The 21928-nt window shown below is 47.2% G+C and overlaps 35 non-coding genes across 35 annotated transcripts; all 35 read left to right on the forward strand.

Annotated features, from left to right (window-relative positions):
* Positions 1-460: 460 nt before the first annotated feature.
* Positions 461-532, forward strand: TRNAD-GUC (transfer RNA aspartic acid (anticodon GUC)). The gene has a single exon. It is a non-coding gene; the product is annotated as a tRNA-Asp (tRNA).
* Positions 533-766: 234 nt separating this feature from the next.
* TRNAI-AAU (transfer RNA isoleucine (anticodon AAU)) lies at positions 767-840 on the forward strand. Its single transcript has one exon. It is a non-coding gene; the product is annotated as a tRNA-Ile (tRNA).
* Positions 841-1720: 880 nt separating this feature from the next.
* Positions 1721-1792, forward strand: TRNAD-GUC (transfer RNA aspartic acid (anticodon GUC)). Its single transcript has one exon. It is a non-coding gene; the product is annotated as a tRNA-Asp (tRNA).
* Positions 1793-2027: 235 nt separating this feature from the next.
* Positions 2028-2101, forward strand: TRNAI-AAU (transfer RNA isoleucine (anticodon AAU)). Its single transcript has one exon. It is a non-coding gene; the product is annotated as a tRNA-Ile (tRNA).
* An 873-nt stretch (positions 2102-2974) lies between these two features.
* On the forward strand, positions 2975-3046 carry TRNAD-GUC (transfer RNA aspartic acid (anticodon GUC)). The gene has a single exon. It is a non-coding gene; the product is annotated as a tRNA-Asp (tRNA).
* A 234-nt stretch (positions 3047-3280) lies between these two features.
* TRNAI-AAU (transfer RNA isoleucine (anticodon AAU)) lies at positions 3281-3354 on the forward strand. Its single transcript has one exon. It is a non-coding gene; the product is annotated as a tRNA-Ile (tRNA).
* An 874-nt stretch (positions 3355-4228) lies between these two features.
* On the forward strand, positions 4229-4300 carry TRNAD-GUC (transfer RNA aspartic acid (anticodon GUC)). Its single transcript has one exon. It is a non-coding gene; the product is annotated as a tRNA-Asp (tRNA).
* Positions 4301-4534: 234 nt separating this feature from the next.
* TRNAI-AAU (transfer RNA isoleucine (anticodon AAU)) lies at positions 4535-4608 on the forward strand. Its single transcript has one exon. It is a non-coding gene; the product is annotated as a tRNA-Ile (tRNA).
* Positions 4609-5482: 874 nt separating this feature from the next.
* TRNAD-GUC (transfer RNA aspartic acid (anticodon GUC)) lies at positions 5483-5554 on the forward strand. The gene has a single exon. It is a non-coding gene; the product is annotated as a tRNA-Asp (tRNA).
* Positions 5555-5788: 234 nt separating this feature from the next.
* Positions 5789-5862, forward strand: TRNAI-AAU (transfer RNA isoleucine (anticodon AAU)). Its single transcript has one exon. It is a non-coding gene; the product is annotated as a tRNA-Ile (tRNA).
* An 871-nt stretch (positions 5863-6733) lies between these two features.
* On the forward strand, positions 6734-6805 carry TRNAD-GUC (transfer RNA aspartic acid (anticodon GUC)). The gene has a single exon. It is a non-coding gene; the product is annotated as a tRNA-Asp (tRNA).
* A 234-nt stretch (positions 6806-7039) lies between these two features.
* On the forward strand, positions 7040-7113 carry TRNAI-AAU (transfer RNA isoleucine (anticodon AAU)). Its single transcript has one exon. It is a non-coding gene; the product is annotated as a tRNA-Ile (tRNA).
* Positions 7114-7987: 874 nt separating this feature from the next.
* TRNAD-GUC (transfer RNA aspartic acid (anticodon GUC)) lies at positions 7988-8059 on the forward strand. Its single transcript has one exon. It is a non-coding gene; the product is annotated as a tRNA-Asp (tRNA).
* A 238-nt stretch (positions 8060-8297) lies between these two features.
* On the forward strand, positions 8298-8371 carry TRNAI-AAU (transfer RNA isoleucine (anticodon AAU)). The gene has a single exon. It is a non-coding gene; the product is annotated as a tRNA-Ile (tRNA).
* Positions 8372-9245: 874 nt separating this feature from the next.
* On the forward strand, positions 9246-9317 carry TRNAD-GUC (transfer RNA aspartic acid (anticodon GUC)). The gene has a single exon. It is a non-coding gene; the product is annotated as a tRNA-Asp (tRNA).
* Positions 9318-9554: 237 nt separating this feature from the next.
* TRNAI-AAU (transfer RNA isoleucine (anticodon AAU)) lies at positions 9555-9628 on the forward strand. Its single transcript has one exon. It is a non-coding gene; the product is annotated as a tRNA-Ile (tRNA).
* Positions 9629-10502: 874 nt separating this feature from the next.
* Positions 10503-10574, forward strand: TRNAD-GUC (transfer RNA aspartic acid (anticodon GUC)). The gene has a single exon. It is a non-coding gene; the product is annotated as a tRNA-Asp (tRNA).
* Positions 10575-10812: 238 nt separating this feature from the next.
* On the forward strand, positions 10813-10886 carry TRNAI-AAU (transfer RNA isoleucine (anticodon AAU)). The gene has a single exon. It is a non-coding gene; the product is annotated as a tRNA-Ile (tRNA).
* Positions 10887-11760: 874 nt separating this feature from the next.
* On the forward strand, positions 11761-11832 carry TRNAD-GUC (transfer RNA aspartic acid (anticodon GUC)). The gene has a single exon. It is a non-coding gene; the product is annotated as a tRNA-Asp (tRNA).
* A 238-nt stretch (positions 11833-12070) lies between these two features.
* On the forward strand, positions 12071-12144 carry TRNAI-AAU (transfer RNA isoleucine (anticodon AAU)). Its single transcript has one exon. It is a non-coding gene; the product is annotated as a tRNA-Ile (tRNA).
* Positions 12145-13018: 874 nt separating this feature from the next.
* On the forward strand, positions 13019-13090 carry TRNAD-GUC (transfer RNA aspartic acid (anticodon GUC)). The gene has a single exon. It is a non-coding gene; the product is annotated as a tRNA-Asp (tRNA).
* A 238-nt stretch (positions 13091-13328) lies between these two features.
* Positions 13329-13402, forward strand: TRNAI-AAU (transfer RNA isoleucine (anticodon AAU)). Its single transcript has one exon. It is a non-coding gene; the product is annotated as a tRNA-Ile (tRNA).
* Positions 13403-14276: 874 nt separating this feature from the next.
* Positions 14277-14348, forward strand: TRNAD-GUC (transfer RNA aspartic acid (anticodon GUC)). Its single transcript has one exon. It is a non-coding gene; the product is annotated as a tRNA-Asp (tRNA).
* Positions 14349-14586: 238 nt separating this feature from the next.
* On the forward strand, positions 14587-14660 carry TRNAI-AAU (transfer RNA isoleucine (anticodon AAU)). Its single transcript has one exon. It is a non-coding gene; the product is annotated as a tRNA-Ile (tRNA).
* Positions 14661-15534: 874 nt separating this feature from the next.
* On the forward strand, positions 15535-15606 carry TRNAD-GUC (transfer RNA aspartic acid (anticodon GUC)). Its single transcript has one exon. It is a non-coding gene; the product is annotated as a tRNA-Asp (tRNA).
* A 239-nt stretch (positions 15607-15845) lies between these two features.
* On the forward strand, positions 15846-15919 carry TRNAI-AAU (transfer RNA isoleucine (anticodon AAU)). The gene has a single exon. It is a non-coding gene; the product is annotated as a tRNA-Ile (tRNA).
* Positions 15920-16793: 874 nt separating this feature from the next.
* Positions 16794-16865, forward strand: TRNAD-GUC (transfer RNA aspartic acid (anticodon GUC)). Its single transcript has one exon. It is a non-coding gene; the product is annotated as a tRNA-Asp (tRNA).
* Positions 16866-17102: 237 nt separating this feature from the next.
* TRNAI-AAU (transfer RNA isoleucine (anticodon AAU)) lies at positions 17103-17176 on the forward strand. The gene has a single exon. It is a non-coding gene; the product is annotated as a tRNA-Ile (tRNA).
* Positions 17177-18050: 874 nt separating this feature from the next.
* Positions 18051-18122, forward strand: TRNAD-GUC (transfer RNA aspartic acid (anticodon GUC)). The gene has a single exon. It is a non-coding gene; the product is annotated as a tRNA-Asp (tRNA).
* A 238-nt stretch (positions 18123-18360) lies between these two features.
* Positions 18361-18434, forward strand: TRNAI-AAU (transfer RNA isoleucine (anticodon AAU)). Its single transcript has one exon. It is a non-coding gene; the product is annotated as a tRNA-Ile (tRNA).
* An 874-nt stretch (positions 18435-19308) lies between these two features.
* TRNAD-GUC (transfer RNA aspartic acid (anticodon GUC)) lies at positions 19309-19380 on the forward strand. Its single transcript has one exon. It is a non-coding gene; the product is annotated as a tRNA-Asp (tRNA).
* Positions 19381-19614: 234 nt separating this feature from the next.
* On the forward strand, positions 19615-19688 carry TRNAI-AAU (transfer RNA isoleucine (anticodon AAU)). Its single transcript has one exon. It is a non-coding gene; the product is annotated as a tRNA-Ile (tRNA).
* An 874-nt stretch (positions 19689-20562) lies between these two features.
* TRNAD-GUC (transfer RNA aspartic acid (anticodon GUC)) lies at positions 20563-20634 on the forward strand. Its single transcript has one exon. It is a non-coding gene; the product is annotated as a tRNA-Asp (tRNA).
* A 235-nt stretch (positions 20635-20869) lies between these two features.
* On the forward strand, positions 20870-20943 carry TRNAI-AAU (transfer RNA isoleucine (anticodon AAU)). Its single transcript has one exon. It is a non-coding gene; the product is annotated as a tRNA-Ile (tRNA).
* An 874-nt stretch (positions 20944-21817) lies between these two features.
* On the forward strand, positions 21818-21889 carry TRNAD-GUC (transfer RNA aspartic acid (anticodon GUC)). The gene has a single exon. It is a non-coding gene; the product is annotated as a tRNA-Asp (tRNA).
* Positions 21890-21928: the final 39 nt, after the last annotated feature.

The raw sequence follows: 21928 nt of genomic DNA on the forward strand, positions 1-21928 counted from the left end.
GGTACCTGGATGTCAAAGTTTATTTGCGCTACTTCCTGCTTCTATTCAGTATTGAGGCTCCTGTATGTAGGGTAAAAATGGCTAATAACCACTTCTACTATCTCTTCGCCCTTGTTAAGGACACTAGATCCTTCTAGGGTCAGTGTGCTGCCTAGAAAAAACCGCTGTGTGAATGAGGCCATAGTTGTCAGCCGAGCAAAAGTTTGACTAAATCTCCCAGACACTATAGACAGCTTTGCCATCATTCGGATGTCTGCTGGCTGGCCCATTTCTCTCATCCAAAGGAGCACTGACTCTGGCCAGTGAGGGCAAAATGGCAGTTTTCTTCACAGTCTCACCTCTCTTATCTGAAAGTGCAAAAAAGGAAAAATGAGCAGGGCCCACAGTGGATCCTCTGAGCACTCACATGCCTCGTGTGCACTTTCTCGGAGTGTGATGTCAGAGGTTTCGACGCAGCCAATCCTCGTTAGTATAGTGGTGAGTATCCCCGCCTGTCACGCGGGAGACCGGGGTTCGATTCCCCGACGGGGAGGTTTCTTATGTTCTTGCCACTGCTACGTGAACCTGATTGATCCGGCAATATCTTCATAAGCAGGAGCTTTTGATCTTTTATTGTTCGACTGTCACGCGTTACATATGCGTCTACCACCAAAAGTCCCTACATGTGTGCTAAATCCATCCCCCCCCCCCCTAAAAAAAAAAAAAAAGGATCGCGCTCGTACAGCTTTCCATTTTTTTCCCGGCAGGGACGTAATGCCACACCCATGGCCGGTTAGCTCAGTTGGTTAGAGCGTGGTGCTAATAACGCCAAGGTCGCGGGTTCGATCCCCGTACGGGCCAGGAGCAGCTTTTTAGAGGTCATGTTCACTAGTTTCATCCCAGGTAGATCGATGCTGAAGCTGGTTTCTTCCGATTCCGCATTTTGCTCACAGTGTTTACCGTCTCGAATCGTGTGCCTAACTGATTTGCAGAAGTAGTTGTCTCTATGTTGTGGTGTTAATTGAAGCCTGTAGCAGGCATTTACTAACTATAGTTGGTGTGGATTTTGCTGTTGACATTTGTGTCATTGTTGATAAACTACACGGTGTCCTTGCTATTCAAGGACACCCCATCGACATGTCCTGCAGAAGAGCGGAGAAGAGGGAATTGTCTGCAGAGATGAGCAGAGCATGTCCAAAGTTATCATGGCATCTAGAACAGATGGAAACAAAAAGGATGAGAAAGACTCCAATAAGAGCAAACATCATCATCATCTATAAAGGTACCTGGATGTCAAAGTTTATTTGCGCTACTTCCTGCTTCTATTCAGTATTGAGGCTCCTGTATGTAGGGTAAAAATGGCTAATAACCACTTCTACTATCTCTTCGCCCTTGTTAAGGACACTAGATCCTTCTAGGGTCAGTGTGCTGCCTAGAAAAAACCGCTGTGTGAATGAGGCCATAGTTGTCAGCCGAGCAAAAGTTTGACTAAATCTCCCAGACACTATAGACAGCTTTGCCATCATTCGGATGTCTGCTGGCTGGCCCATTTCTCTCATCCAAAGGAGCACTGACTCTGGCCAGTGAGGGCAAAATGGCAGTTTTCTTCACAGTCTCACCTCTCTTATCTGAAAGTGCAAAAAAGGAAAAATGAGCAGGGCCCACAGTGGATCCTCTGAGCACTCACATGCCTCGTGTGCACTTTCTCGGAGTGTGATGTCAGAGGTTTCGACGCAGCCAATCCTCGTTAGTATAGTGGTGAGTATCCCCGCCTGTCACGCGGGAGACCGGGGTTCGATTCCCCGACGGGGAGGTTTCTTATGTTCTTGCCACTGCTACGTGAACCTGATTGATCCGGCAATATCTTCATAAGCAGGAGCTTTTGATCTTTTATTGTTCGACTGTCACGCGGTTACATATGCGTCTACCACCAAAAGTCCCTACATGTGTGCTAAATCCATCCCCCCCCCCCCCTAAAAAAAAAAAAAAGGATCGCGCTCGTACAGCTTTCCATTTTTTTCCCGGCAGGGACGTAATGCCACACCCATGGCCGGTTAGCTCAGTTGGTTAGAGCGTGGTGCTAATAACGCCAAGGTCGCGGGTTCGATCCCCGTACGGGCCAGGAGCAGCTTTTTAGAGGTCATGTTCACTAGTTTCATCCCAGGTAGATCGATGCTGAAGCTGGTTTCTTCCGATTCCGCATTTTGCTCACAGTGTTTACCGTCTCGAATCGTGTGCCTAACTGATTTGCAGAAGTAGTTGTCTCTATGTTGTGGTGTTAATTGAAGCCTGTAGCAGGCATTTACTAACTATAGTTGGTGTGGATTTTGCTGTTGACATTTGTGTCATTGTTGATAAACTACACGGTGTCCTTGCTATTCAAGGACACCCCATCGACATGTCCTGCAGAAGAGCGGAGAAGAGGGAATTGTCTGCAGAGATGAGCAGAGCATGTCCAAGTTATCATGGCATCTAGAACAGATGGAAACAAAAAGGATGAGAAAGACTCCAATAAGAGCAAACATCATCTATAAAGGTACCTGGATGTCAAAGTTTATTTGCGCTACTTCCTGCTTCTATTCAGTATTGAGGCTCCTGTATGTAGGGTAAAAATGGCTAATAACCACTTCTACTATCTCTTCGCCCTTGTTAAGGACACTAGATCCTTCTAGGGTCAGTGTGCTGCCTAGAAAAAACCGCTGTGTGAATGAGGCCATAGTTGTCAGCCGAGCAAAAGTTTGACTAAATCTCCCAGACACTATAGACAGCTTTGCCATCATTCGGATGTCTGCTGGCTGGCCCATTTCTCTCATCCAAAGGAGCACTGACTCTGGCCAGTGAGGGCAAAATGGCAGTTTTCTTCACAGTCTCACCTCTCTTATCTGAAAGTGCAAAAAAGGAAAAATGAGCAGGGCCCACAGTGGATCCTCTGAGCACTCACATGCCTCGTGTGCACTTTCTCGGAGTGTGATGTCAGAGGTTTCGACGCAGCCAATCCTCGTTAGTATAGTGGTGAGTATCCCCGCCTGTCACGCGGGAGACCGGGGTTCGATTCCCCGACGGGGAGGTTTCTTATGTTCTTGCCACTGCTACGTGAACCTGATTGATCCGGCAATATCTTCATAAGCAGGAGCTTTTGATCTTTTATTGTTCGACTGTCACGCGTTACATATGCGTCTACCACCAAAAGTCCCTACATGTGTGCTAAATCCATCCCCCCCCCCCCTAAAAAAAAAAAAAAAGGATCGCGCTCGTACAGCTTTCCATTTTTTTCCCGGCAGGGACGTAATGCCACACCCATGGCCGGTTAGCTCAGTTGGTTAGAGCGTGGTGCTAATAACGCCAAGGTCGCGGGTTCGATCCCCGTACGGGCCAGGAGCAGCTTTTTAGAGGTCATGTTCACTAGTTTCATCCCAGGTAGATCGATGCTGAAGCTGGTTTCTTCCGATTCCGCATTTTGCTCACAGTGTTTACCGTCTCGAATCGTGTGCCTAACTGATTTGCAGAAGTAGTTGTCTCTATGTTGTGGTGTTAATTGAAGCCTGTAGCAGGCATTTACTAACTATAGTTGGTGTGGATTTTGCTGTTGACATTTGTGTCATTGTTGATAAACTACACGGTGTCCTTGCTATTCAAGGACACCCCATCGACATGTCCTGCAGAAGAGCGGAGAAGAGGGAATTGTCTGCAGAGATGAGCAGAGCATGTCCAAAGTTATCATGGCATCTAGAACAGATGGAAACAAAAAGGATGAGAAAGACTCCAATAAGAGCAAACATCATCTATAAAGGTACCTGGATGTCAAAGTTTATTTGCGCTACTTCCTGCTTCTATTCAGTATTGAGGCTCCTGTATGTAGGGTAAAAATGGCTAATAACCACTTCTACTATCTCTTCGCCCTTGTTAAGGACACTAGATCCTTCTAGGGTCAGTGTGCTGCCTAGAAAAAACCGCTGTGTGAATGAGGCCATAGTTGTCAGCCGAGCAAAAGTTTGACTAAATCTCCCAGACACTATAGACAGCTTTGCCATCATTCGGATGTCTGCTGGCTGGCCCATTTCTCTCATCCAAAGGAGCACTGACTCTGGCCAGTGAGGGCAAAATGGCAGTTTTCTTCACAGTCTCACCTCTCTTATCTGAAAGTGCAAAAAAGGAAAAATGAGCAGGGCCCACAGTGGATCCTCTGAGCACTCACATGCCTCGTGTGCACTTTCTCGGAGTGTGATGTCAGAGGTTTCGACGCAGCCAATCCTCGTTAGTATAGTGGTGAGTATCCCCGCCTGTCACGCGGGAGACCGGGGTTCGATTCCCCGACGGGGAGGTTTCTTATGTTCTTGCCACTGCTACGTGAACCTGATTGATCCGGCAATATCTTCATAAGCAGGAGCTTTTGATCTTTTATTGTTCGACTGTCACGCGTTACATATGCGTCTACCACCAAAAGTCCCTACATGTGTGCTAAATCCATCCCCCCCCCCCCTAAAAAAAAAAAAAAAGGATCGCGCTCGTACAGCTTTCCATTTTTTTCCCGGCAGGGACGTAATGCCACACCCATGGCCGGTTAGCTCAGTTGGTTAGAGCGTGGTGCTAATAACGCCAAGGTCGCGGGTTCGATCCCCGTACGGGCCAGGAGCAGCTTTTTAGAGGTCATGTTCACTAGTTTCATCCCAGGTAGATCGATGCTGAAGCTGGTTTCTTCCGATTCCGCATTTTGCTCACAGTGTTTACCGTCTCGAATCGTGTGCCTAACTGATTTGCAGAAGTAGTTGTCTCTATGTTGTGGTGTTAATTGAAGCCTGTAGCAGGCATTTACTAACTATAGTTGGTGTGGATTTTGCTGTTGACATTTGTGTCATTGTTGATAAACTACACGGTGTCCTTGCTATTCAAGGACACCCCATCGACATGTCCTGCAGAAGAGCGGAGAAGAGGGAATTGTCTGCAGAGATGAGCAGAGCATGTCCAAAGTTATCATGGCATCTAGAACAGATGGAAACAAAAAGGATGAGAAAGACTCCAATAAGAGCAAACATCATCTATAAAGGTACCTGGATGTCAAAGTTTATTTGCGCTACTTCCTGCTTCTATTCAGTATTGAGGCTCCTGTATGTAGGGTAAAAATGGCTAATAACCACTTCTACTATCTCTTCGCCCTTGTTAAGGACACTAGATCCTTCTAGGGTCAGTGTGCTGCCTAGAAAAAACCGCTGTGTGAATGAGGCCATAGTTGTCAGCCGAGCAAAAGTTTGACTAAATCTCCCAGACACTATAGACAGCTTTGCCATCATTCGGATGTCTGCTGGCTGGCCCATTTCTCTCATCCAAAGGAGCACTGACTCTGGCCAGTGAGGGCAAAATGGCAGTTTTCTTCACAGTCTCACCTCTCTTATCTGAAAGTGCAAAAAAGGAAAAATGAGCAGGGCCCACAGTGGATCCTCTGAGCACTCACATGCCTCGTGTGCACTTTCTCGGAGTGTGATGTCAGAGGTTTCGACGCAGCCAATCCTCGTTAGTATAGTGGTGAGTATCCCCGCCTGTCACGCGGGAGACCGGGGTTCGATTCCCCGACGGGGAGGTTTCTTATGTTCTTGCCACTGCTACGTGAACCTGATTGATCCGGCAATATCTTCATAAGCAGGAGCTTTTGATCTTTTATTGTTCGACTGTCACGCGTTACATATGCGTCTACCACCAAAAGTCCCTACATGTGTGCTAAATCCATCCCCCCCCCCCCTAAAAAAAAAAAAAAAGGATCGCGCTCGTACAGCTTTCCATTTTTTTCCCGGCAGGGACGTAATGCCACACCCATGGCCGGTTAGCTCAGTTGGTTAGAGCGTGGTGCTAATAACGCCAAGGTCGCGGGTTCGATCCCCGTACGGGCCAGGAGCAGCTTTTTAGAGGTCATGTTCACTAGTTTCATCCCAGGTAGATCGATGCTGAAGCTGGTTTCTTCCGATTCCGCATTTTGCTCACAGTGTTTACCGTCTCGAATCGTGTGCCTAACTGATTTGCAGAAGTAGTTGTCTCTATGTTGTGGTGTTAATTGAAGCCTGTAGCAGGCATTTACTAACTATAGTTGGTGTGGATTTTGCTGTTGACATTTGTGTCATTGTTGATAAACTACACGGTGTCCTTGCTATTCAAGGACACCCCATCGACATGTCCTGCAGAAGAGCGGAGAAGAGGGAATTGTCTGCAGAGATGAGCAGAGCATGTCCAAAGTTATCATGGCATCTAGAACAGATGGAAACAAAAAGGATGAGAAAGACTCCAATAAGAGCAAACATCATCTATAAAGGTACCTGGATGTCAAAGTTTATTTGCGCTACTTCCTGCTTCTATTCAGTATTGAGGCTCCTGTATGTAGGGTAAAAATGGCTAATAACCACTTCTACTATCTCTTCGCCCTTGTTAAGGACACTAGATCCTTCTAGGGTCAGTGTGCTGCCTAGAAAAAACCGCTGTGTGAATGAGGCCATAGTTGTCAGCCGAGCAAAAGTTTGAAATCTCCCAGACACTATAGACAGCTTTGCCATCATTCGGATGTCTGCTGGCTGGCCCATTTCTCTCATCCAAAGGAGCACTGACTCTGGCCAGTGAGGGCAAAATGGCAGTTTTCTTCACAGTCTCACCTCTCTTATCTGAAAGTGCAAAAAAGGAAAAATGAGCAGGGCCCACAGTGGATCCTCTGAGCACTCACATGCCTCGTGTGCACTTTCTCGGAGTGTGATGTCAGAGGTTTCGACGCAGCCAATCCTCGTTAGTATAGTGGTGAGTATCCCCGCCTGTCACGCGGGAGACCGGGGTTCGATTCCCCGACGGGGAGGTTTCTTATGTTCTTGCCACTGCTACGTGAACCTGATTGATCCGGCAATATCTTCATAAGCAGGAGCTTTTGATCTTTTATTGTTCGACTGTCACGCGTTACATATGCGTCTACCACCAAAAGTCCCTACATGTGTGCTAAATCCATCCCCCCCCCCCCTAAAAAAAAAAAAAAAGGATCGCGCTCGTACAGCTTTCCATTTTTTTCCCGGCAGGGACGTAATGCCACACCCATGGCCGGTTAGCTCAGTTGGTTAGAGCGTGGTGCTAATAACGCCAAGGTCGCGGGTTCGATCCCCGTACGGGCCAGGAGCAGCTTTTTAGAGGTCATGTTCACTAGTTTCATCCCAGGTAGATCGATGCTGAAGCTGGTTTCTTCCGATTCCGCATTTTGCTCACAGTGTTTACCGTCTCGAATCGTGTGCCTAACTGATTTGCAGAAGTAGTTGTCTCTATGTTGTGGTGTTAATTGAAGCCTGTAGCAGGCATTTACTAACTATAGTTGGTGTGGATTTTGCTGTTGACATTTGTGTCATTGTTGATAAACTACACGGTGTCCTTGCTATTCAAGGACACCCCATCGACATGTCCTGCAGAAGAGCGGAGAAGAGGGAATTGTCTGCAGAGATGAGCAGAGCATGTCCAAAGTTATCATGGCATCTAGAACAGATGGAAACAAAAAGGATGAGAAAGACTCCAATAAGAGCAAACATCATCTATAAAGGTACCTGGATGTCAAAGTTTATTTGCGCTACTTCCTGCTTCTATTCAGTATTGAGGCTCCTGTATGTAGGGTAAAAATGGCTAATAACCACTTCTACTATCTCTTCGCCCTTGTTAAGGACACTAGATCCTTCTAGGGTCAGTGTGCTGCCTAGAAAAAACCGCTGTGTGAATGAGGCCATAGTTGTCAGCCGAGCAAAAGTTTGACTAAATCTCCCAGACACTATAGACAGCTTTGCCATCATTCGGATGTCTGCTGGCTGGCCCATTTCTCTCATCCAAAGGAGCACTGACTCTGGCCAGTGAGGGCAAAATGGCAGTTTTCTTCACAGTCTCACCTCTCTTATCTGAAAGTGCAAAAAAGGAAAAATGAGCAGGGCCCACAGTGGATCCTCTGAGCACTCACATGCCTCGTGTGCACTTTCTCGGAGTGTGATGTCAGAGGTTTCGACGCAGCCAATCCTCGTTAGTATAGTGGTGAGTATCCCCGCCTGTCACGCGGGAGACCGGGGTTCGATTCCCCGACGGGGAGGTTTCTTATGTTCTTGCCACTGCTACGTGAACCTGATTGATCCGGCAATATCTTCATAAGCAGGAGCTTTTGATCTTTTATTGTTCGACTGTCACGCGTTACATATGCGTCTACCACCAAAAGTCCCTACATGTGTGCTAAATCCATCCCCCCCCCCCCCCCCTAAAAAAAAAAAAAAAGGATCGCGCTCGTACAGCTTTCCATTTTTTTCCCGGCAGGGACGTAATGCCACACCCATGGCCGGTTAGCTCAGTTGGTTAGAGCGTGGTGCTAATAACGCCAAGGTCGCGGGTTCGATCCCCGTACGGGCCAGGAGCAGCTTTTTAGAGGTCATGTTCACTAGTTTCATCCCAGGTAGATCGATGCTGAAGCTGGTTTCTTCCGATTCCGCATTTTGCTCACAGTGTTTACCGTCTCGAATCGTGTGCCTAACTGATTTGCAGAAGTAGTTGTCTCTATGTTGTGGTGTTAATTGAAGCCTGTAGCAGGCATTTACTAACTATAGTTGGTGTGGATTTTGCTGTTGACATTTGTGTCATTGTTGATAAACTACACGGTGTCCTTGCTATTCAAGGACACCCCATCGACATGTCCTGCAGAAGAGCGGAGAAGAGGGAATTGTCTGCAGAGATGAGCAGAGCATGTCCAAAGTTATCATGGCATCTAGAACAGATGGAAACAAAAAGGATGAGAAAGACTCCAATAAGAGCAAACATCATCTATAAAGGTACCTGGATGTCAAAGTTTATTTGCGCTACTTCCTGCTTCTATTCAGTATTGAGGCTCCTGTATGTAGGGTAAAAATGGCTAATAACCACTTCTACTATCTCTTCGCCCTTGTTAAGGACACTAGATCCTTCTAGGGTCAGTGTGCTGCCTAGAAAAAACCGCTGTGTGAATGAGGCCATAGTTGTCAGCCGAGCAAAAGTTTGACTAAATCTCCCAGACACTATAGACAGCTTTGCCATCATTCGGATGTCTGCTGGCTGGCCCATTTCTCTCATCCAAAGGAGCACTGACTCTGGCCAGTGAGGGCAAAATGGCAGTTTTCTTCACAGTCTCACCTCTCTTATCTGAAAGTGCAAAAAAGGAAAAATGAGCAGGGCCCACAGTGGATCCTCTGAGCACTCACATGCCTCGTGTGCACTTTCTCGGAGTGTGATGTCAGAGGTTTCGACGCAGCCAATCCTCGTTAGTATAGTGGTGAGTATCCCCGCCTGTCACGCGGGAGACCGGGGTTCGATTCCCCGACGGGGAGGTTTCTTATGTTCTTGCCACTGCTACGTGAACCTGATTGATCCGGCAATATCTTCATAAGCAGGAGCTTTTGATCTTTTATTGTTCGACTGTCACGCGTTACATATGCGTCTACCACCAAAAGTCCCTACATGTGTGCTAAATCCATCCCCCCCCCCCCCCCTAAAAAAAAAAAAAAAGGATCGCGCTCGTACAGCTTTCCATTTTTTTCCCGGCAGGGACGTAATGCCACACCCATGGCCGGTTAGCTCAGTTGGTTAGAGCGTGGTGCTAATAACGCCAAGGTCGCGGGTTCGATCCCCGTACGGGCCAGGAGCAGCTTTTTAGAGGTCATGTTCACTAGTTTCATCCCAGGTAGATCGATGCTGAAGCTGGTTTCTTCCGATTCCGCATTTTGCTCACAGTGTTTACCGTCTCGAATCGTGTGCCTAACTGATTTGCAGAAGTAGTTGTCTCTATGTTGTGGTGTTAATTGAAGCCTGTAGCAGGCATTTACTAACTATAGTTGGTGTGGATTTTGCTGTTGACATTTGTGTCATTGTTGATAAACTACACGGTGTCCTTGCTATTCAAGGACACCCCATCGACATGTCCTGCAGAAGAGCGGAGAAGAGGGAATTGTCTGCAGAGATGAGCAGAGCATGTCCAAAGTTATCATGGCATCTAGAACAGATGGAAACAAAAAGGATGAGAAAGACTCCAATAAGAGCAAACATCATCTATAAAGGTACCTGGATGTCAAAGTTTATTTGCGCTACTTCCTGCTTCTATTCAGTATTGAGGCTCCTGTATGTAGGGTAAAAATGGCTAATAACCACTTCTACTATCTCTTCGCCCTTGTTAAGGACACTAGATCCTTCTAGGGTCAGTGTGCTGCCTAGAAAAAACCGCTGTGTGAATGAGGCCATAGTTGTCAGCCGAGCAAAAGTTTGACTAAATCTCCCAGACACTATAGACAGCTTTGCCATCATTCGGATGTCTGCTGGCTGGCCCATTTCTCTCATCCAAAGGAGCACTGACTCTGGCCAGTGAGGGCAAAATGGCAGTTTTCTTCACAGTCTCACCTCTCTTATCTGAAAGTGCAAAAAAGGAAAAATGAGCAGGGCCCACAGTGGATCCTCTGAGCACTCACATGCCTCGTGTGCACTTTCTCGGAGTGTGATGTCAGAGGTTTCGACGCAGCCAATCCTCGTTAGTATAGTGGTGAGTATCCCCGCCTGTCACGCGGGAGACCGGGGTTCGATTCCCCGACGGGGAGGTTTCTTATGTTCTTGCCACTGCTACGTGAACCTGATTGATCCGGCAATATCTTCATAAGCAGGAGCTTTTGATCTTTTATTGTTCGACTGTCACGCGTTACATATGCGTCTACCACCAAAAGTCCCTACATGTGTGCTAAATCCATCCCCCCCCCCCCCCCCTAAAAAAAAAAAAAAAGGATCGCGCTCGTACAGCTTTCCATTTTTTTCCCGGCAGGGACGTAATGCCACACCCATGGCCGGTTAGCTCAGTTGGTTAGAGCGTGGTGCTAATAACGCCAAGGTCGCGGGTTCGATCCCCGTACGGGCCAGGAGCAGCTTTTTAGAGGTCATGTTCACTAGTTTCATCCCAGGTAGATCGATGCTGAAGCTGGTTTCTTCCGATTCCGCATTTTGCTCACAGTGTTTACCGTCTCGAATCGTGTGCCTAACTGATTTGCAGAAGTAGTTGTCTCTATGTTGTGGTGTTAATTGAAGCCTGTAGCAGGCATTTACTAACTATAGTTGGTGTGGATTTTGCTGTTGACATTTGTGTCATTGTTGATAAACTACACGGTGTCCTTGCTATTCAAGGACACCCCATCGACATGTCCTGCAGAAGAGCGGAGAAGAGGGAATTGTCTGCAGAGATGAGCAGAGCATGTCCAAAGTTATCATGGCATCTAGAACAGATGGAAACAAAAAGGATGAGAAAGACTCCAATAAGAGCAAACATCATCTATAAAGGTACCTGGATGTCAAAGTTTATTTGCGCTACTTCCTGCTTCTATTCAGTATTGAGGCTCCTGTATGTAGGGTAAAAATGGCTAATAACCACTTCTACTATCTCTTCGCCCTTGTTAAGGACACTAGATCCTTCTAGGGTCAGTGTGCTGCCTAGAAAAAACCGCTGTGTGAATGAGGCCATAGTTGTCAGCCGAGCAAAAGTTTGACTAAATCTCCCAGACACTATAGACAGCTTTGCCATCATTCGGATGTCTGCTGGCTGGCCCATTTCTCTCATCCAAAGGAGCACTGACTCTGGCCAGTGAGGGCAAAATGGCAGTTTTCTTCACAGTCTCACCTCTCTTATCTGAAAGTGCAAAAAAGGAAAAATGAGCAGGGCCCACAGTGGATCCTCTGAGCACTCACATGCCTCGTGTGCACTTTCTCGGAGTGTGATGTCAGAGGTTTCGACGCAGCCAATCCTCGTTAGTATAGTGGTGAGTATCCCCGCCTGTCACGCGGGAGACCGGGGTTCGATTCCCCGACGGGGAGGTTTCTTATGTTCTTGCCACTGCTACGTGAACCTGATTGATCCGGCAATATCTTCATAAGCAGGAGCTTTTGATCTTTTATTGTTCGACTGTCACGCGTTACATATGCGTCTACCACCAAAAGTCCCTACATGTGTGCTAAATCCATCCCCCCCCCCCCCCCCTAAAAAAAAAAAAAAAGGATCGCGCTCGTACAGCTTTCCATTTTTTTCCCGGCAGGGACGTAATGCCACACCCATGGCCGGTTAGCTCAGTTGGTTAGAGCGTGGTGCTAATAACGCCAAGGTCGCGGGTTCGATCCCCGTACGGGCCAGGAGCAGCTTTTTAGAGGTCATGTTCACTAGTTTCATCCCAGGTAGATCGATGCTGAAGCTGGTTTCTTCCGATTCCGCATTTTGCTCACAGTGTTTACCGTCTCGAATCGTGTGCCTAACTGATTTGCAGAAGTAGTTGTCTCTATGTTGTGGTGTTAATTGAAGCCTGTAGCAGGCATTTACTAACTATAGTTGGTGTGGATTTTGCTGTTGACATTTGTGTCATTGTTGATAAACTACACGGTGTCCTTGCTATTCAAGGACACCCCATCGACATGTCCTGCAGAAGAGCGGAGAAGAGGGAATTGTCTGCAGAGATGAGCAGAGCATGTCCAAAGTTATCATGGCATCTAGAACAGATGGAAACAAAAAGGATGAGAAAGACTCCAATAAGAGCAAACATCATCTATAAAGGTACCTGGATGTCAAAGTTTATTTGCGCTACTTCCTGCTTCTATTCAGTATTGAGGCTCCTGTATGTAGGGTAAAAATGGCTAATAACCACTTCTACTATCTCTTCGCCCTTGTTAAGGACACTAGATCCTTCTAGGGTCAGTGTGCTGCCTAGAAAAAACCGCTGTGTGAATGAGGCCATAGTTGTCAGCCGAGCAAAAGTTTGACTAAATCTCCCAGACACTATAGACAGCTTTGCCATCATTCGGATGTCTGCTGGCTGGCCCATTTCTCTCATCCAAAGGAGCACTGACTCTGGCCAGTGAGGGCAAAATGGCAGTTTTCTTCACAGTCTCACCTCTCTTATCTGAAAGTGCAAAAAAGGAAAAATGAGCAGGGCCCACAGTGGATCCTCTGAGCACTCACATGCCTCGTGTGCACTTTCTCGGAGTGTGATGTCAGAGGTTTCGACGCAGCCAATCCTCGTTAGTATAGTGGTGAGTATCCCCGCCTGTCACGCGGGAGACCGGGGTTCGATTCCCCGACGGGGAGGTTTCTTATGTTCTTGCCACTGCTACGTGAACCTGATTGATCCGGCAATATCTTCATAAGCAGGAGCTTTTGATCTTTTATTGTTCGACTGTCACGCGTTACATATGCGTCTACCACCAAAAGTCCCTACATGTGTGCTAAATCCATCCCCCCCCCCCCCCCCTAAAAAAAAAAAAAAAGGATCGCGCTCGTACAGCTTTCCATTTTTTTCCCGGCAGGGACGTAATGCCACACCCATGGCCGGTTAGCTCAGTTGGTTAGAGCGTGGTGCTAATAACGCCAAGGTCGCGGGTTCGATCCCCGTACGGGCCAGGAGCAGCTTTTTAGAGGTCATGTTCACTAGTTTCATCCCAGGTAGATCGATGCTGAAGCTGGTTTCTTCCGATTCCGCATTTTGCTCACAGTGTTTACCGTCTCGAATCGTGTGCCTAACTGATTTGCAGAAGTAGTTGTCTCTATGTTGTGGTGTTAATTGAAGCCTGTAGCAGGCATTTACTAACTATAGTTGGTGTGGATTTTGCTGTTGACATTTGTGTCATTGTTGATAAACTACACGGTGTCCTTGCTATTCAAGGACACCCCATCGACATGTCCTGCAGAAGAGCGGAGAAGAGGGAATTGTCTGCAGAGATGAGCAGAGCATGTCCAAAGTTATCATGGCATCTAGAACAGATGGAAACAAAAAGGATGAGAAAGACTCCAATAAGAGCAAACATCATCTATAAAGGTACCTGGATGTCAAAGTTTATTTGCGCTACTTCCTGCTTCTATTCAGTATTGAGGCTCCTGTATGTAGGGTAAAAATGGCTAATAACCACTTCTACTATCTCTTCGCCCTTGTTAAGGACACTAGATCCTTCTAGGGTCAGTGTGCTGCCTAGAAAAAACCGCTGTGTGAATGAGGCCATAGTTGTCAGCCGAGCAAAAGTTTGACTAAATCTCCCAGACACTATAGACAGCTTTGCCATCATTCGGATGTCTGCTGGCTGGCCCATTTCTCTCATCCAAAGGAGCACTGACTCTGGCCAGTGAGGGCAAAATGGCAGTTTTCTTCACAGTCTCACCTCTCTTATCTGAAAGTGCAAAAAAGGAAAAATGAGCAGGGCCCACAGTGGATCCTCTGAGCACTCACATGCCTCGTGTGCACTTTCTCGGAGTGTGATGTCAGAGGTTTCGACGCAGCCAATCCTCGTTAGTATAGTGGTGAGTATCCCCGCCTGTCACGCGGGAGACCGGGGTTCGATTCCCCGACGGGGAGGTTTCTTATGTTCTTGCCACTGCTACGTGAACCTGATTGATCCGGCAATATCTTCATAAGCAGGAGCTTTTGATCTTTTATTGTTCGACTGTCACGCGTTACATATGCGTCTACCACCAAAAGTCCCTACATGTGTGCTAAATCCATCCCCCCCCCCCCCCCCTAAAAAAAAAAAAAAAGGATCGCGCTCGTACAGCTTTCCATTTTTTTCCCGGCAGGGACGTAATGCCACACCCATGGCCGGTTAGCTCAGTTGGTTAGAGCGTGGTGCTAATAACGCCAAGGTCGCGGGTTCGATCCCCGTACGGGCCAGGAGCAGCTTTTTAGAGGTCATGTTCACTAGTTTCATCCCAGGTAGATCGATGCTGAAGCTGGTTTCTTCCGATTCCGCATTTTGCTCACAGTGTTTACCGTCTCGAATCGTGTGCCTAACTGATTTGCAGAAGTAGTTGTCTCTATGTTGTGGTGTTAATTGAAGCCTGTAGCAGGCATTTACTAACTATAGTTGGTGTGGATTTTGCTGTTGACATTTGTGTCATTGTTGATAAACTACACGGTGTCCTTGCTATTCAAGGACACCCCATCGACATGTCCTGCAGAAGAGCGGAGAAGAGGGAATTGTCTGCAGAGATGAGCAGAGCATGTCCAAAGTTATCATGGCATCTAGAACAGATGGAAACAAAAAGGATGAGAAAGACTCCAATAAGAGCAAACATCATCTATAAAGGTACCTGGATGTCAAAGTTTATTTGCGCTACTTCCTGCTTCTATTCAGTATTGAGGCTCCTGTATGTAGGGTAAAAATGGCTAATAACCACTTCTACTATCTCTTCGCCCTTGTTAAGGACACTAGATCCTTCTAGGGTCAGTGTGCTGCCTAGAAAAAACCGCTGTGTGAATGAGGCCATAGTTGTCAGCCGAGCAAAAGTTTGACTAAATCTCCCAGACACTATAGACAGCTTTGCCATCATTCGGATGTCTGCTGGCTGGCCCATTTCTCTCATCCAAAGGAGCACTGACTCTGGCCAGTGAGGGCAAAATGGCAGTTTTCTTCACAGTCTCACCTCTCTTATCTGAAAGTGCAAAAAAGGAAAAATGAGCAGGGCCCACAGTGGATCCTCTGAGCACTCACATGCCTCGTGTGCACTTTCTCGGAGTGTGATGTCAGAGGTTTCGACGCAGCCAATCCTCGTTAGTATAGTGGTGAGTATCCCCGCCTGTCACGCGGGAGACCGGGGTTCGATTCCCCGACGGGGAGGTTTCTTATGTTCTTGCCACTGCTACGTGAACCTGATTGATCCGGCAATATCTTCATAAGCAGGAGCTTTTGATCTTTTATTGTTCGACTGTCACGCGTTACATATGCGTCTACCACCAAAAGTCCCTACATGTGTGCTAAATCCATCCCCCCCCCCCCCCCCCTAAAAAAAAAAAAAAAGGATCGCGCTCGTACAGCTTTCCATTTTTTTCCCGGCAGGGACGTAATGCCACACCCATGGCCGGTTAGCTCAGTTGGTTAGAGCGTGGTGCTAATAACGCCAAGGTCGCGGGTTCGATCCCCGTACGGGCCAGGAGCAGCTTTTTAGAGGTCATGTTCACTAGTTTCATCCCAGGTAGATCGATGCTGAAGCTGGTTTCTTCCGATTCCGCATTTTGCTCACAGTGTTTACCGTCTCGAATCGTGTGCCTAACTGATTTGCAGAAGTAGTTGTCTCTATGTTGTGGTGTTAATTGAAGCCTGTAGCAGGCATTTACTAACTATAGTTGGTGTGGATTTTGCTGTTGACATTTGTGTCATTGTTGATAAACTACACGGTGTCCTTGCTATTCAAGGACACCCCATCGACATGTCCTGCAGAAGAGCGGAGAAGAGGGAATTGTCTGCAGAGATGAGCAGAGCATGTCCAAAGTTATCATGGCATCTAGAACAGATGGAAACAAAAAGGATGAGAAAGACTCCAATAAGAGCAAACATCATCTATAAAGGTACCTGGATGTCAAAGTTTATTTGCGCTACTTCCTGCTTCTATTCAGTATTGAGGCTCCTGTATGTAGGGTAAAAATGGCTAATAACCACTTCTACTATCTCTTCGCCCTTGTTAAGGACACTAGATCCTTCTAGGGTCAGTGTGCTGCCTAGAAAAAACCGCTGTGTGAATGAGGCCATAGTTGTCAGCCGAGCAAAAGTTTGACTAAATCTCCCAGACACTATAGACAGCTTTGCCATCATTCGGATGTCTGCTGGCTGGCCCATTTCTCTCATCCAAAGGAGCACTGACTCTGGCCAGTGAGGGCAAAATGGCAGTTTTCTTCACAGTCTCACCTCTCTTATCTGAAAGTGCAAAAAAGGAAAAATGAGCAGGGCCCACAGTGGATCCTCTGAGCACTCACATGCCTCGTGTGCACTTTCTCGGAGTGTGATGTCAGAGGTTTCGACGCAGCCAATCCTCGTTAGTATAGTGGTGAGTATCCCCGCCTGTCACGCGGGAGACCGGGGTTCGATTCCCCGACGGGGAGGTTTCTTATGTTCTTGCCACTGCTACGTGAACCTGATTGATCCGGCAATATCTTCATAAGCAGGAGCTTTTGATCTTTTATTGTTCGACTGTCACGCGTTACATATGCGTCTACCACCAAAAGTCCCTACATGTGTGCTAAATCCATCCCCCCCCCCCCCCCTAAAAAAAAAAAAAAAGGATCGCGCTCGTACAGCTTTCCATTTTTTTCCCGGCAGGGACGTAATGCCACACCCATGGCCGGTTAGCTCAGTTGGTTAGAGCGTGGTGCTAATAACGCCAAGGTCGCGGGTTCGATCCCCGTACGGGCCAGGAGCAGCTTTTTAGAGGTCATGTTCACTAGTTTCATCCCAGGTAGATCGATGCTGAAGCTGGTTTCTTCCGATTCCGCATTTTGCTCACAGTGTTTACCGTCTCGAATCGTGTGCCTAACTGATTTGCAGAAGTAGTTGTCTCTATGTTGTGGTGTTAATTGAAGCCTGTAGCAGGCATTTACTAACTATAGTTGGTGTGGATTTTGCTGTTGACATTTGTGTCATTGTTGATAAACTACACGGTGTCCTTGCTATTCAAGGACACCCCATCGACATGTCCTGCAGAAGAGCGGAGAAGAGGGAATTGTCTGCAGAGATGAGCAGAGCATGTCCAAAGTTATCATGGCATCTAGAACAGATGGAAACAAAAAGGATGAGAAAGACTCCAATAAGAGCAAACATCATCTATAAAGGTACCTGGATGTCAAAGTTTATTTGCGCTACTTCCTGCTTCTATTCAGTATTGAGGCTCCTGTATGTAGGGTAAAAATGGCTAATAACCACTTCTACTATCTCTTCGCCCTTGTTAAGGACACTAGATCCTTCTAGGGTCAGTGTGCTGCCTAGAAAAAACCGCTGTGTGAATGAGGCCATAGTTGTCAGCCGAGCAAAAGTTTGACTAAATCTCCCAGACACTATAGACAGCTTTGCCATCATTCGGATGTCTGCTGGCTGGCCCATTTCTCTCATCCAAAGGAGCACTGACTCTGGCCAGTGAGGGCAAAATGGCAGTTTTCTTCACAGTCTCACCTCTCTTATCTGAAAGTGCAAAAAAGGAAAAATGAGCAGGGCCCACAGTGGATCCTCTGAGCACTCACATGCCTCGTGTGCACTTTCTCGGAGTGTGATGTCAGAGGTTTCGACGCAGCCAATCCTCGTTAGTATAGTGGTGAGTATCCCCGCCTGTCACGCGGGAGACCGGGGTTCGATTCCCCGACGGGGAGGTTTCTTATGTTCTTGCCACTGCTACGTGAACCTGATTGATCCGGCAATATCTTCATAAGCAGGAGCTTTTGATCTTTTATTGTTCGACTGTCACGCGTTACATATGCGTCTACCACCAAAAGTCCCTACATGTGTGCTAAATCCATCCCCCCCCCCCCCCCCTAAAAAAAAAAAAAAAGGATCGCGCTCGTACAGCTTTCCATTTTGTTCCCGGCAGGGACGTAATGCCACACCCATGGCCGGTTAGCTCAGTTGGTTAGAGCGTGGTGCTAATAACGCCAAGGTCGCGGGTTCGATCCCCGTACGGGCCAGGAGCAGCTTTTTAGAGGTCATGTTCACTAGTTTCATCCCAGGTAGATCGATGCTGAAGCTGGTTTCTTCCGATTCCGCATTTTGCTCACAGTGTTTACCGTCTCGAATCGTGTGCCTAACTGATTTGCAGAAGTAGTTGTCTCTATGTTGTGGTGTTAATTGAAGCCTGTAGCAGGCATTTACTAACTATAGTTGGTGTGGATTTTGCTGTTGACATTTGTGTCATTGTTGATAAACTACACGGTGTCCTTGCTATTCAAGGACACCCCATCGACATGTCCTGCAGAAGAGCGGAGAAGAGGGAATTGTCTGCAGAGATGAGCAGAGCATGTCCAAAGTTATCATGGCATCTAGAACAGATGGAAACAAAAAGGATGAGAAAGACTCCAATAAGAGCAAACATCATCTATAAAGGTACCTGGATGTCAAAGTTTATTTGCGCTACTTCCTGCTTCTATTCAGTATTGAGGCTCCTGTATGTAGGGTAAAAATGGCTAATAACCACTTCTACTATCTCTTCGCCCTTGTTAAGGACACTAGATCCTTCTAGGGTCAGTGTGCTGCCTAGAAAAAACCGCTGTGTGAATGAGGCCATAGTTGTCAGCCGAGCAAAAGTTTGACTAAATCTCCCAGACACTATAGACAGCTTTGCCATCATTCGGATGTCTGCTGGCTGGCCCATTTCTCTCATCCAAAGGAGCACTGACTCTGGCCAGTGAGGGCAAAATGGCAGTTTTCTTCACAGTCTCACCTCTCTTATCTGAAAGTGCAAAAAAGGAAAAATGAGCAGGGCCCACAGTGGATCCTCTGAGCACTCACATGCCTCGTGTGCACTTTCTCGGAGTGTGATGTCAGAGGTTTCGACGCAGCCAATCCTCGTTAGTATAGTGGTGAGTATCCCCGCCTGTCACGCGGGAGACCGGGGTTCGATTCCCCGACGGGGAGGTTTCTTATGTTCTTGCCACTGCTACGTGAACCTGATTGATCCGGCAATATCTTCATAAGCAGGAGCTTTTGATCTTTTATTGTTCGACTGTCACGCGTTACATATGCGTCTACCACCAAAAGTCCCTACATGTGTGCTAAATCCATCCCCCCCCCCCCTAAAAAAAAAAAAAAAGGATCGCGCTCGTACAGCTTTCCATTTTTTTCCCGGCAGGGACGTAATGCCACACCCATGGCCGGTTAGCTCAGTTGGTTAGAGCGTGGTGCTAATAACGCCAAGGTCGCGGGTTCGATCCCCGTACGGGCCAGGAGCAGCTTTTTAGAGGTCATGTTCACTAGTTTCATCCCAGGTAGATCGATGCTGAAGCTGGTTTCTTCCGATTCCGCATTTTGCTCACAGTGTTTACCGTCTCGAATCGTGTGCCTAACTGATTTGCAGAAGTAGTTGTCTCTATGTTGTGGTGTTAATTGAAGCCTGTAGCAGGCATTTACTAACTATAGTTGGTGTGGATTTTGCTGTTGACATTTGTGTCATTGTTGATAAACTACACGGTGTCCTTGCTATTCAAGGACACCCCATCGACATGTCCTGCAGAAGAGCGGAGAAGAGGGAATTGTCTGCAGAGATGAGCAGAGCATGTCCAAAGTTATCATGGCATCTAGAACAGATGGAAACAAAAAGGATGAGAAAGACTCCAATAAGAGCAAACATCATCTATAAAGGTACCTGGATGTCAAAGTTTATTTGCGCTACTTCCTGCTTCTATTCAGTATTGAGGCTCCTGTATGTAGGGTAAAAATGGCTAATAACCACTTCTACTATCTCTTCGCCCTTGTTAAGGACACTAGATCCTTCTAGGGTCAGTGTGCTGCCTAGAAAAAACCGCTGTGTGAATGAGGCCATAGTTGTCAGCCGAGCAAAAGTTTGACTAAATCTCCCAGACACTATAGACAGCTTTGCCATCATTCGGATGTCTGCTGGCTGGCCCATTTCTCTCATCCAAAGGAGCACTGACTCTGGCCAGTGAGGGCAAAATGGCAGTTTTCTTCACAGTCTCACCTCTCTTATCTGAAAGTGCAAAAAAGGAAAAATGAGCAGGGCCCACAGTGGATCCTCTGAGCACTCACATGCCTCGTGTGCACTTTCTCGGAGTGTGATGTCAGAGGTTTCGACGCAGCCAATCCTCGTTAGTATAGTGGTGAGTATCCCCACCTGTCACGCGGGAGACCGGGGTTCGATTCCCCGACGGGGAGGTTTCTTATGTTCTTGCCACTGCTACGTGAACCTGATTGATCCGGCAATATCTTCATAAGCAGGAGCTTTTGATCTTTTATTGTTCGACTGTCACGCGTTACATATGCGTCTACCACCAAAAGTCCCTACATGTGTGCTAAATCCATCCCCCCCCCCCCCTAAAAAAAAAAAAAAAGGATCGCGCTCGTACAGCTTTCCATTTTTTTCCCGGCAGGGACGTAATGCCACACCCATGGCCGGTTAGCTCAGTTGGTTAGAGCGTGGTGCTAATAACGCCAAGGTCGCGGGTTCGATCCCCGTACGGGCCAGGAGCAGCTTTTTAGAGGTCATGTTCACTAGTTTCATCCCAGGTAGATCGATGCTGAAGCTGGTTTCTTCCGATTCCGCATTTTGCTCACAGTGTTTACCGTCTCGAATCGTGTGCCTAACTGATTTGCAGAAGTAGTTGTCTCTATGTTGTGGTGTTAATTGAAGCCTGTAGCAGGCATTTACTAACTATAGTTGGTGTGGATTTTGCTGTTGACATTTGTGTCATTGTTGATAAACTACACGGTGTCCTTGCTATTCAAGGACACCCCATCGACATGTCCTGCAGAAGAGCGGAGAAGAGGGAATTGTCTGCAGAGATGAGCAGAGCATGTCCAAAGTTATCATGGCATCTAGAACAGATGGAAACAAAAAGGATGAGAAAGACTCCAATAAGAGCAAACATCATCTATAAAGGTACCTGGATGTCAAAGTTTATTTGCGCTACTTCCTGCTTCTATTCAGTATTGAGGCTCCTGTATGTAGGGTAAAAATGGCTAATAACCACTTCTACTATCTCTTCGCCCTTGTTAAGGACACTAGATCCTTCTAGGGTCAGTGTGCTGCCTAGAAAAAACCGCTGTGTGAATGAGGCCATAGTTGTCAGCCGAGCAAAAGTTTGACTAAATCTCCCAGACACTATAGACAGCTTTGCCATCATTCGGATGTCTGCTGGCTGGCCCATTTCTCTCATCCAAAGGAGCACTGACTCTGGCCAGTGAGGGCAAAATGGCAGTTTTCTTCACAGTCTCACCTCTCTTATCTGAAAGTGCAAAAAAGGAAAAATGAGCAGGGCCCACAGTGGATCCTCTGAGCACTCACATGCCTCGTGTGCACTTTCTCGGAGTGTGATGTCAGAGGTTTCGACGCAGCCAATCCTCGTTAGTATAGTGGTGAGTATCCCCGCCTGTCACGCGGGAGACCGGGGTTCGATTCCCCGACGGGGAGGTTTCTTATGTTCTTGCCACTGCTACGTGAACCTGATTG

Source organism: Dendrobates tinctorius, unplaced genomic scaffold (assembly GCF_039654945.1).
Source record: "Dendrobates tinctorius isolate UK_male_01 unplaced genomic scaffold, ASM3965494v1 ptg000688l, whole genome shotgun sequence".
NCBI lineage: Eukaryota > Metazoa > Chordata > Amphibia > Anura > Dendrobatidae > Dendrobates > Dendrobates tinctorius.